We start from the raw sequence: 10,636 nt of genomic DNA, 5'->3' as shown, positions 1-10,636 counted from the left end.
GCTTCTCCGCTTTGTCCGACGCGGAGCGGTGTTTCGTTTATTTAAACCGGCAAATCTTAAGGAATGAGCAGGAATCTATTCCCACGTTCGTAACTTATCTGCGTATGAATTAGATTTTCTGGCTTTAGAGAGTTGTGGTTTGTTGATGGGGTTATAGATATGTTTTAGTGTCCCGTCGTAATATTTCAGGATGAAGTCAAGCTGTTTTGGTAAAAATCGCCTAAATTTACACGTTCGCCTTTACAAAATCCTTGATAAAAAATGGCATTGGCAGTGTTCTTGAATATTGTGCATTTGGACCCTTCGGGAAATGTGCTGAGAATTTTCGACAAATAAACTGTATTATTCCGCACAATTATCTGCGCCCCTTGATAATGCTTGAGCAGAGCGGAGAAACAAGATACCCGCAGCGAGGACCGGTTTAGGAAATCTCCGTTGGCTGCGATTGAGGCTATGTGCCAGCGTAATGTCCCCATTAACTAGGAAGGGAAGCGAGTGCCGGCCTGGCGTGACTGAGACACGTGACGTGGCAATGGACGCAATTGCGCATCGGCTTAACGTCCCCATTAGGTGTGCGACGTCCTGACGCTAGCCCAAGTTACATTTGGAGGTCTATTGTCGTCAACTCGTACCACAGCTTGACATATTGCCGCGAACCATGCATTGGGTTTGTTTATTTGTGTTTTGCTTTTACCGCCCGGCTGCGCCGGTCTGTGTTATCTCCGTGGCAAGGGAAGCGCGTGTTCCATTCTTTCTTTCTGTGCCGCATGTGTTATCTGTTCTGATAGGGAGAGCATTCCGATCTAACGTGAACATCCCGGAATAATCTTCTTGCATCTACAATGTTCTCGATGCGAATCGACGGTTCCAGAACCACGCGCGCCGAAAGATAAAAAGCCTGCAGAGCAGACGCCGGGGCATTCGATTCTGCGACGCTCGCTGACACAAGTCACTTTGTTGACCGCTGCTTCGCCGCCTCTGTATTCTTTTGAGTTGTTAGGGGAGCACAAGTTCGCTCCAATAAACTTGTTTCTCCTGCAAGACAACTGCGTCGTCCTTGGCGTCGTGACATCTGGTGGAGGGGCTGGGTACGCACCCTTCATGCCCACTACAACCTCGGGAAGCCGCCAAGCCAGTCCAACAAGAGCCAGCCCCCGCATGCAAGATTTACCACCCGAGTTCGGTTTGATGCCAGAAGGGCCCAAGAGAGCTGCAACCAACACCATGGTACAAGAAACAACGTCGCCAATCATGCTGCAGCAGCCCCGGGAACCGCCATCGTTCCGGGGAGCCCCCGCTGAAGATCCAGAGGAATGGTTGGAGAAGCTGGAGCGCGTGCAGATCTTCAACAGGTGGGACGATGAAGAAACCTTCCGGCATGTTTTCTTTTACTTGGAGGATGCAGCTCGAACTTGGTTTGAAAACCACGAGAGCGCATTGACCGACTGGACGCAATTCAAAAGCGAGTTCCTTAAGACCTTCACGACGGTGGTGAGAAAAGAACGAGCTGCGATTTTACTGGAAACTCGAACGCAACACCCGAACGAAGGAGTCGTAATCTTCGTCGAGGAAATGAAGCGACTTTTCCGCCGTGCGGACCCAGGAATGACGGAGGAAAAGAAACTACGGTTTCTGATGCGAGGTGTGAAGCAAGAGCTCTTCGCGTGCCTTGTTCGCAACCCCCCCAAGACCGTGTCCGAATTCGCGTCTGAGGCCGCCGCGATGGAGAAGACGCTCGAAATCCGAACGAGGCAGTATGACCGCCCAATCAATGCGCTAGTTTCGGAGACGATTGGTCCCAGGGCTATTAACTCCGACTCACTACGCGACACTATCCGCGCAGTGGTAAGGGAGGAGCTGCGGAAACTTTTCCCGATGACGACACCACAACCTCAAGTCACTTCACTGACCGAAGTGATCCGGGAATAAGTACAGCAGGCTTTGGGAACTTCTGTGCCGTCCGAAGCACCGCGCGAGCCCGAGGCTATGACCTACTCGGCGGCTGTTCGTCGACCCCGCCCTGCGCCAACACGCCGTCAAGAGGCCCCGCCGTACCGCCGCCCACTGTCACCCGCCCGACCCCCGGTAGCCCGAAACCAGACGCCGAGGAAGACGGACGTATGGCGAACTCCCGATAATCGTCCTCTGTGCTACCACTGCGGAGAGGCCGACCACATCTACCGTCGCTGCCCATACAAGAGACTCGGACTGCGTGGTTTCTCCGTCGACGCACCTCGCCCTCTCCCTGGCCAACGACCACGTGAGATCGACGAGTATCTATCTGAAACCAGTCGTGGCCCATCCCGTTTCAACCGCTCGCCATCGCCCTACCCGTACCAATCGCCGAACCGCCGTAGCAATGCTGACTTCGCCCGTGGAAGGTCCCCCAGCCCACGCGGGGGAAACTAAAAGCAGCAACTTCTGGAGGTAAAGTTGCACGATTGCGGAAAAATGAAAACCCTCCAACGACGCAACGACTCGCGGAAGACAGTGACTCACAACATGCCCTCATCCCGACGACCCGACCCAGACCTGACGAGACTCCCGTACACGACGACAGCTATACGCCGCGACGCGTACCCTACCGGACCGAGACGTCCGCTGAGAAGACGATGACAACGACGACGCACAGTGCCCGACCGCCAACACGCACAAGCCGAGATGCGACGCCCCGACGCACCCGGAACTCGAGGAAGGCGGCATCCGACGTCAAGGTGTCCATCGACGGATTTGATGTAGTCGTCCTCGTAGACACGGGAGCTGACTATTCGGTAATTAGCGGACCATTTTCGTCTAAACTGAAGAAAGTTATGACCAGATGGGACGGTCCGCACATACGCACAGCAGGAGGCCACCTCGTGACGCCAAGTGGAACTTGCCCATCGCGCGTCACCATAGACGGCACGACGTACCCTGCGGTGTTCGTCGTTTTGCCCAACTGCTCCCGCGACGTAATTCTCGGAATGGACTTTTTGACGGACAACGGCGCAATAATTGATCTGCAGACGAAGTCGATAACTTTTTCCTCCGACCACTCCGTGACGCGGAATCGAACCCCGAACACCGTGCAGCTGTAAGGATCGCCGATGATCACGTCACCCTGCCACCCCGCGCAAGCTTGATGATCACCGTCTACTGTGAAGGTGCTGCTCCCGATGTCGACGCTATCGTGGAGAGTGACCGAAGGTTGCTTCTTGACCGCGGTGTGTCTGTCGCAAGAGGCATTGCGCGGTTTAAGCAGCGCAAATCCCACGTTTTGGTCACCAATTTCACTGAGGAGTACCAGCATTTAAACAAGGGCGCTGCAATTGCGTTCGTCGAAGAAACGCAACAAGCAAGTGACGTGATAGCAATCGCCGACTTTGAACGCGCACCCGACGATACCTTCAAGCTTCCGCACCCCTTCGACGTGAATCCGGTGCTACCGCAAGAAGAAAGGAACAAGTTATTGGCTTTGCTGCGTCGCTACAGCGAGTGTTTTTCGTCGAACTCAAAGTTACGTCAAACACCTCTGGCGAAGCACCGGATAATAACCGAGGATGGAGCCCGACCTACCCCACAGTCACCGTACCGCGTCTCTTCCCACGAGCGCGAAGCCATCCGGACTCAAGTCGACGACATGCTCAACGACGACATTATACAGCCATCGAAAAGTCCGTGGGCTGCGCCGGTCGTACTCGTGAAGAAAAAAGACGGCACACTGAGGTTCTGCGTTGACTACCGGCGATTGAACAAGATCACCAAAAAGGACGTGTACCCCCTGCCACGAATCGACGACGCCCTCGACCACCTCTGCCATGCGAGGTACTTCTCATCGATGGACCTGAAGACCGGCTACTGGTAAATTGAAGTGGACGAGAGAGATCGAGAGAAGACTGCATTCATAACCCCGGACGGTCTATACGAGTTCAAGGTAATGCCGTTTGGGCTATGCACAGCACCAGCAACGTTCCAAAGAGTCATGGACACTGTGCTAGCTGGCCTGAAGTGGCACACCTGCCTCGTATACCTCGACGACGTTGTGGTATTCTCCCGGACTTTCGACGAACACCTCGCAAGGGTGCAGTCTGTACTCGAGGCCATCCGTACGTCGGGGTTAACGCTGAAGCCTGAAAAGTGCCGCTTCGCGTACGAGGAACTGAAGTTTTTGGGCCATGTCGTCAACGCCGCGGGAGTCCTGCCTGACCCGGCCAAAACTTCAGCCATAGCGAACTTCCCAAGGCCGAAAGATAAGAAGGGCGTGCGCAGATTTCTTGGACTGTGCGCATACTACCGGCGCTTCGTCGCAAACTTCGCACGCATTGCAGAGCCGCTCACGCGCTTGACGAAAGATAGCACCGCTTTCAGCTGGGAAGACGACCAAGAAAAGGCATTCTGCGAGTTGCAAAAACACCTGCAAAGCCCGCCCGTGCTCGCTCATTTCGACGAAAACGCCGAAACGGAAATACACACGGACGCCAGTGATATAGGCTTGGGTGCCGGCCTTGTCCAACAACAAAGCGGGTGCGAAAACGTAATCGCCTATGCCAGCCGTGGTCTGTCGAAGGAGGAGAAAAACTACTCTGCCTCCGAAAAAGAGTGCCTGGCTATTATATGGGCGATTTCAAAATTTCGCCCATACGTGTATGGCAGACCGTTCAAGGTTGTAACAGACCACCATGCGCTGTGTTGGCTCGCCAATTTGAAGGACCCCTCTGGCCGTCTTGGGCGGTGGAGTTTGCGCCTGCAAGAGTTCGACGTTACAATCGTCTACAAATCCGGCAGGAAACACTCCGACGCCGACTGCCTGTCCCGCGCCCCTGTCGACCCACCACCACAAGACTCCGATGAAGACAGTGCGTTCTTCGGGGTTGTTACGGAGAGCGACCTAGCCGCCCAGCAGCGTGCCGACCACGACTTGCGAGTAATGATCGACTACCTCGAAGGACGAAACGTCGCCGTGCCTAGAGCGTTCAAGCGTAACTTACCAGCATTCAGCCTCAAAACCTCCGTCCTCGTGAAGACTTTCAGCCCTGGAACAAGAACGAATTATCTACTTGTCATCCCCGCAGACCTTCGTGACGAAATTTTGGAAGCGTCCCACGACGACCCGCCTTCCGGACATCTCGGCACAGCTCGCACTATTGCAAAAATTAAGGCGAAGTACTTCTGGCCCCGCCTTGCATCTGACGTCACCCACTACGTTCGGAGTTGCCGGGACTGCCAGCGACGAAAAACGCCGCCGACAAGACCCGCCGGACTTCTACAACCGATCACCGTCCCGTCGAGGGCGTTTCAACAGATTGGAATGGACCTTCTAGGCCCGTTCCCGACGTCACGATCGGAGAACAAGTGGATTGTCGTAGCGACAGACTACATGACGCGCTACGCAGAGACCGCCGCTCCTCCGCGGGGGACTGCACAAGAAGTCGCCAAGTTCTTTATAAACCAAGTTGTGCTGCGACATGGAGCCCCTGAAGTCCTAATCACGGACCGCGGAACGGCCTTTATCGGGGAGCTGATGCAAGGAATCGTACGCTACAGCAACACGGATCACCGAAGAACGACGGCGTACCACCCCCAAACGAACGGACTAACAGAACGTCTGAACAAGACAATTGCGGATATGCTGTCCATGTACGTCGACGTTGAACATAAGACTTGGGACGAAGTCCTCCCGTATGTCACGTTTGCGTACAATACAGCGACGCAGGAAACTACGCAGATGACACCGTTCGAGCTTGTCTACGGAAGACGACCGACTACGATGCTCGACGCCATGCTTCCGCATGTAGAAGACGACGACCTCAACGCCGACGTCCAAGGATACCTTCAACGTGCGGAGGAGGCCCGCCAGCTCGCTCGAGTTCGTATAAGGGACCAGCAGCTGGTGGATGCCGGCCAATACAACCTCCGACGCCGAGACGCCGAGTACCAACCAGGGGATCGTGTGTGGGTTTGGACTCCTATCCGACGACGCGGACTGAGCGAGAAACTTCTGCGACGGTATTTCGGACCCTACCAGATTCTGCGACGTGTTGGCCAACTTACCTACGAAGTGATCCCCGATGGTGACTCCGGCACATCACGACGACGTACGCGGCCAGAAGTCGTCCACGTGGTTCGCTTAAAACCTTTCTACGAACGATGACGAACTTTTTTCATTTTCGGACTGTCGCTTATGTTAGCATCGGGTCGATGCACTCTTAGAGGGGGGGGGGGGGGTAATGCCGCGAACCATGCATTGGGTTTGTTTATTTGTATTTTGCTTTTACCGCCCGGCTGCGCCGGTCTGTGTTATCTCCGTGGCAAGGGAAGCGCGTGTTCCATTCTTTCTTTCTGTGCCGCATGTGTTATCTGTTCTGATAGGGAGAGCATTCCGATCTAACGTGAACATCCCGGAATAATCTTCTTGCATCTACAATGTTCTCGATGCGAATCGACGGTTCCAGAACCACGCGCGCCGAAAGATAAAAAGCCTGCAGAGCAGACGCCGGGGCATTCGATTCTGCGACGCTCGCTGACGCAAGTCACTTTGTTGACCGCTGCTTCGCCGCCTCTGTATTCTTTTGAGTTGTTAGAGGAGGACAAGTTCGCTCCAATAAACTTGTTTCTCCTGCAAGACAACTGCGTCGTCCTTGGCTTCGTGACAATATACAATGAGTTTGATAATGGCACGTCAGTAGGTACAATATTAAAGAGTCCGTGAGTTGATTCGTATACATTGTGGGATTACTGGCGCATAATGAAGTGTTGAATCCATAGGCTCCATTGGGTGGGTTGAAAGACCAAAATTTGCGCGTTAAGACGGCCCAAGAAATGCTATCGTCAATGAAAGGTTAAAAGACTTAAAAGACTCTACTTTAAATGCTCACTTGGTCAGAAAACCTTGTTCAAATCACCAAAAGACTTTGTGGGTGCGGGGCCAGTTAGATTTCACCTCTCCATCTTGGTGAATGATGAAGACGAAATAGTGCGGTTCTTTTGATGCTCGGGCCGACATGACGATCTCAGCTCGCCCCGATGACCGACGTCCGATGCTTCAAGCAGGTGAGGGATGAGGACTGCCTTTATTGCTGGATATTAGGTTTATTTACACTATTTACATTTCTCCAAGTATTTACATCAGAACAGCATGACAGTTACTTTGGCACTCTGTGCGCAGCATCCACTTCAGCCAAGATCTATTCTGAAATCGATCCCTCTCGACCGACCTCGGACAAAACACAACACTCCGGTTTTGATCCCAAAAACAATGCCTCCAAATGGGGCATTCATGCCTCCAAATGGGACATTCAAAATTATTAATATGAACCATTGATTGGTCACAAGAACCAACCAATCCTACACATGTCTCCACCTGCGGTCACATGACCCAACACTCTCTCTCATGCACTCATAGTATGTTTCCGCGCACGTTATTGCAACCGCCAAGCAAATACAAGACATCTGCCACCTAAAGCCACTGACCGCGCGGAGTGGACGCATCATTTCGTTGAGCGGGCGGCATCTGTTCGAAAGCCAAAGCCGAACGCTTAGAGCGGTCTTCGCGCGGCCAGAGTCCTTTAATGCTTCTGAAGGACTCTGGCGCGGCTAACGTCTTACAGTGTCATCGCCTTACCGCCCTGCCTTTCATGCCGCGCGCGCCGGCGCAATGAGGGAGTCGTGGCTAATCCCTTCCCCAGACTAAGGGATGCCGCTGCCCGCTGCGTAACTGGCGGGAAGAGCTGCTTCAACCCCTGGCGAGTATTCCCGAGGCGAATAACCCATCAACGAACAGCACCGACGCCGGCTTCGCAAATCCTCAAAAACTACGCCGCGCGCCTTTTCGACACATAGAGACGGCGTCCTTTCCACTTCCCAATATCGGCAAGCCATACTCGCGGCATGCGCGCTGTCCGAGAGGGAACCCCGCGCCGGAGCTGTTTTCACTGCTGTGCACCCATCCGCGGTTCACTGAGACTGCCCGGTCGAGCTGACCGCATACCAACGCAACAAAGGTACTCGGGCTAAGCCCCCCCCCGTCTTTTACCACACAAAAGGAAGAAACACAAAGCATGCACTCGGCGGCCCCTAACTTCGCCTTCCTGCGGTTGCATGAAAGTACGCAGCCTGACAGCTACAAACGGAGGCGACGCCGATGCATGAGCCACCGCCGGCTTTCATTAATTAAATGAGGAGCCCGAACTTAACAGGGCCCTAAGCAGTTTTATGTGTAAATGCGAAAGCCTTGCTTGTCGCCCAGTGTGTTGCGGAGTTCAGTGTTGCGGCGTGGTGGATGAAGAATATTTCGCCGCAGCGGTTCGCTTCACGCGATTCAGTGCAATGCTGTGATCTCGTGCTTCATAAGTAGTGAAGCAGCGCAGCTGCCGCCTTGCGTTTGCACAGGCGCTGCCTGCCTGGCAGCGGCGAGCTTCGTTGCCTTTACTGCTTTAGCGCGTCCAAGCCGTGACATTTTTCTGCCCTATCTTATTCTCCCACGGCTTTGTAATAGCGGCCTTCTCATGACGGGGCTTTCGCACGACGAACATAGTAGTTCGCTCACTCTAAAAGGTTCCCCTCATGGAGCTGCGTTCCAAGGCTTTTATCTCTTTGAAATCTACCACAACCATATCTACGAGTGATATTGCGCATGAAACAAAATTTAACCTTCGGTACTAACAGCGGAAAAAAAAGGCAGAAAAATTAGCGCGATTATTCACGAAAATATCACAATGTCCGAAAATCGCTGACACAAAAACGCACTTGTCAATTCGCCAAACCAAATACAGCCTTCAAGGGTAACGGAGAGGAGAACCACTTGTCGACAGCTGCACAGCTGAAATCATATCATGTCGCGTGGTTGCAGAGCAGTTTCATCAGCCGTGATTAAGAATCAAACGCGAGAAATTTGCCCTCTTTGTCGAATTTGTGTCAAATGGAACCAAAAAATTTCACATGTAGAGGCCGGTCCTAGACAAATATGCAGGCCATCTGATACCTAGAAAGTGTTGGAAATGATTCTTAAGCTTATTCCTGTCATATAAGCAAGCTAAAGCGTGCCGGCGACGCAGACTACTAGCAACGACAGTGGCACCACAACCCTGAACCCAATGTTAAATGAAGTGGCTACTACTATTACTACTCATATAGGGAGCGTTTCTATTCCTTAAATTAAAGCTATAAGCCCCACGCCACATTGCGCCATCTTGTGAGTCGCCCGCGCGACAGCGCCGAACCAAGTACACAGCGCCATTTTGCTTCACCTCCGTTTGCAACCGGTTTTCATACCTCTTCTCCGTATTTTATTCCTCAAGCCCGTGCTTTAGAACACCCAGGCGCGTGCGCTGCTTTCTTGTGCTTCACTTCATCACTCGGAAATTAGCTGGAACGCGTGCTTCGTGTAGCTAAGGCTGAGGTGCAGCAGAGGTTAAGCCACTTGCCTCTCACCGCGGGTCTCTGGGCTCGATTACCGTCTCCGTCACATGTGTCTTCAGTTACACGCCTTGGTTGCAGCTGTTGTCGCTTTTGCTTTAGTGTGGGAGCGTCCTTTACGAGTGCGTCGGACGAGCTCGGCGGAATCACGGAAGTGAGCCCGAAAACGATTTTGTTTTAAAGCGGCCCAAGGCCCGTAATAATTTATTGCGTGCACCCGTTCGTGCAGACCATTTGGTTCCTAGGCAGAACAGGGTGCCTTCAGGCACAGCGCCACTATGGGGCGATTGGACTGAGCAGTCGACCTCTTTACGTCTTCGACTGGGATAACCCACAAAAAAATGAGCGCCAAATCTCAGCTGCCTACATTCCTAAGCGTGGTTCAGCAACATTTGTGATCAGCGCATAGTCCAGACTGGCCCAATGGTTCCCACTGCCGCTCCCCTTGTCGGGACCGGATACCACACACCACGAGGCACAGGACCCTAGGTTATTATGGATGCTCACCTTGGTCGGCCAACAATCACATCGCCATTAGCCTGCCCTAGAATACACCTGCCCTCGCTTTCCGACGACGACTGATGCCTTGAAAAATGGAGCATTTTTCAACCCACCGAGCCTGACCGGTTCTCCTTATCCGAGTTAGTACACGGAATCCAAGCCTGTGAACGGCGTTAGCTCCCTACTCAACAACACTTCAACGAAACACCCGGCCTCCACCGATTCCTTTACCCTCTTTAATCGCTCGTAGGGCTGCCTTTTCCTCACAGTAGCTGCGTTTCTTCTTTAATTTCTTTTTCACCCTCAAACTTCGTCTTGGCCCGTTTTGGGTAGCCCGTTTTGTACATAAGCATGCGTGTTTTCGCCGCCACCACAAACACGGAAGCGTCTTCCCATGTGGTATTGGCTGTGAGTGCCGGCTTGTTTGCAAGTTACCTGGCTTCGAGGCTCGCTTGTTTGTTCAGTGGCATGCTTCGCTGTTGCATTTCTGGTGCTCCGGGATTTTCCTGGAAAGCGACGACTGTATTCGTTCCTTCCTCCTCCGCCCTGTGCGCTTGAACAAACAAGGCACATCCGTACTAATGCTGCGTGGCGGGGGGTTTAACCAACCGAGTTTAACGTAGAGGTTTGCGTACAAAGTTGAGGTTAATCTTTTCCTCAAAGAGCGACAAGAAGACACGAAAAAAAAAAAAAAAACTGTCGGAGCATGGGCGACCACCTGAGTTGTTTTCCTCAATTGTAA

Source organism: Haemaphysalis longicornis, unplaced genomic scaffold (assembly GCF_048455015.1).
Source record: "Haemaphysalis longicornis isolate Haplotype H1 unplaced genomic scaffold, Haemaphysalis longicornis Haplotype H1 scaffold_3, whole genome shotgun sequence".
NCBI lineage: Eukaryota > Metazoa > Arthropoda > Arachnida > Ixodida > Ixodidae > Haemaphysalis > Haemaphysalis longicornis.
The sequence above is the reverse complement of the archived record's forward strand: the minus strand, read 5'-3'. Positions refer to the sequence as shown.